Source organism: Pristiophorus japonicus, chromosome 23 (genome assembly GCF_044704955.1).
Source record: "Pristiophorus japonicus isolate sPriJap1 chromosome 23, sPriJap1.hap1, whole genome shotgun sequence".
Lineage (NCBI taxonomy): Eukaryota > Metazoa > Chordata > Chondrichthyes > Pristiophoridae > Pristiophorus > Pristiophorus japonicus.
In genome coordinates this window covers 48,504,029-48,506,462 of record NC_091999.1, presented here as the reverse complement: position 1 = coordinate 48,506,462, position 2,434 = coordinate 48,504,029, and positions in this window count along the sequence as shown.

Here is a 2,434-nt window from a genome sequence, read left to right as displayed (position 1 = left end):
CCCAGACCTTTCTCCACCAATTCTGACTTTGTAAGTCTACATCGATATCTTCTTCTGGTACTTTGATTTTAGTTTGCAGAGCTTTACGGATTGACCCACCCTGAGCCTCAATTCTCGTAATACTTCGGTTAGATGTGGGATAGGGACCTGATCTGGCTCGTCATAATCTTACAAATGATCATGGAGCTGATCGGTTACATCAATAACTTCGGGCTTCCGGCGCCTAACCTGGGTGATATGCGCTTGCCCGATCGTGACAGGTCGTAGTGGCGTAAAGCAAAAGTTTGGCCATGGTATAGGGCACTGCAGGTCATTATACTGGAATGAACGCTCTGTGGTAGAGACGCAGTATCTTCCCTTCCCTCCGTAGCCTGCCCTCGCGAAGTGTCTGTGTGCGGGCACTATTTCTAGTACACAACCGTCGGTTCGGTTAAACCCGCACTCGTCTAGCTCACCTCGGCCTACCGGGTGAGGGCATACTGTGATCTCCCCCCTTTGCTTGCAATCTGTTAGGGAAATCCCGGTAAGTATGTTGTCTCGACAAACGGCGGAGCTGGTGGTCAGGTAGTAACGCATGGAGACATTTTCCCGTATTACTCCGATATTCTCCAGTTGGTATAGGGGGAACGGCCCTGAGTCCGGCGTTGCTATAGGGATCATCAGGACTATCCCTATCCCAGTAGTCCTACCCATCTGGCAATCTGGAATTGCTTGGTATACTCGAGTCAGTCCCTTCAGGGTACAATTATCCAGTGTCCCCCTCTGGTTAGCCAACTGAGCCAAATGTGAACTGTCTATCCAATCGGGTACTTCCCCGCGTTGGATCTGGTCGAGATTGTGGTGTATCTGCCCCACCATCGACAGACCATAAGCGTGACAGAGTTGCCCCTGTCTTTGCTTTCCCGGATCTTTTTTTTCTCTATCAATGAGGTGGCTGATAGTTTTGGCGTGAGCCTCCAAGACTGAGATGCCATCCAACTGGATTTCGGCACCCTCCTTTCCTAGGTTGGCTTGGTCTTCCTGGTTTAGCTCCAGCCTCTCTAATAACCCCTTCATCACCCCTCTAAGCTGTCCCACCCTCTCATTTAACCCTTGTATATCTAACGAGTTTACTACGGAGGTCCCTGTATTGAAAACGGTGGCAATATCATTAACTATTTCCCTCTTTATCCTTCGGGCTGACCCCTGTCCTCGGAATCTACTGGCACCCATTGCATCGGCAGCCTGCTGCATTACAACTTTACTTAATACATTGTGCATCTTCCTTGACTGTTCTGTACAGTATTCCGGCATCTGGATGCCTGAAATATTGATCAGGACAGGCACAATTTCATGTTTAACATTATCATACAATAATTCCCCTTCGTTGTACATTACAATCCCATTCTCTGGTCCCTTAGTAGTTATGTGACAAGGCAGTTCCTCGGGCAATGTAGTGGTTCTTATGGGGCGCGGTGTTGGAGGGGGTGCGAAACATACATACAATGATATTGCAGCTGCCCCCACCTCCTCGTAATACCCACACAGCCCCATTCCCTTCTTGCGGATGACCGATTGCTGGGATTGTCCCGGAGGCACGCAAATTATGCCGAAAGTACATTCATCAGGCCCTTTGACATCCCTCCGTTTAATGCAGCTGCTCCTTATACCCGTGGAGCACTGTACACATACTCTTATTCATATTAGGATTCTTATTAGGATTCACTTGTAACCGTGCAATAAAATAAGTCCTGTCCTTGCTCCAGTCCTTGGCTGCTGGGATGCACATTCCATCCGTTAAATTAAACAAGACTGCATAGTTCATGTAGTTGTTTATTTCCTGAGTGCGCTGCAATCCGTCGGTGTCGTCCAGGGTACGTTCCTGTCGCAGGGCTATCCATATTACGAGGAGTTCCGTTCGTATTCCCATTCTGGTAGGTATTATCTGTAATTTTACACAGACGGCCTGGTCGTCACCATGGGTTAGGTTTTGCTCTACGAGTATCCCTGTCACCCTGCGAAATCAGAAGCACAAGGTTATAATCGAACCATTTCGAGTTGAAACTGTGGGGCGTGCGCCCCGTTTCTTTACCCACTTAAATATTACCCAAACTCCTATTATGACCAAGGCCAAAGCTATTCCTCCGAACAACGTTGTCTGCTTTACCGTTAGGTTGGGTTTGTGGACTACACCTACCCCCCGTGGGGTTCATTGGCTCCATTGCCATAGGTGATGGTGCTATGGCTCCGCACTGCACTATCCGTCTAGTCCCGTTATCTCTTCCAGCCTGTTTATCTTAGCTTTTAACTCTTCAATTTGTTTTGTTTGAGTATCTATTTCTTTATTGTATCAGGCAAGTATTATTACATAAGCTAGATCTGTTTTTATTTTTGTTTCCTCTGTTAGGTGAGTCTTTTTTTTTCTAGTAAGAAATCCAAACTAATAATGTTCAGT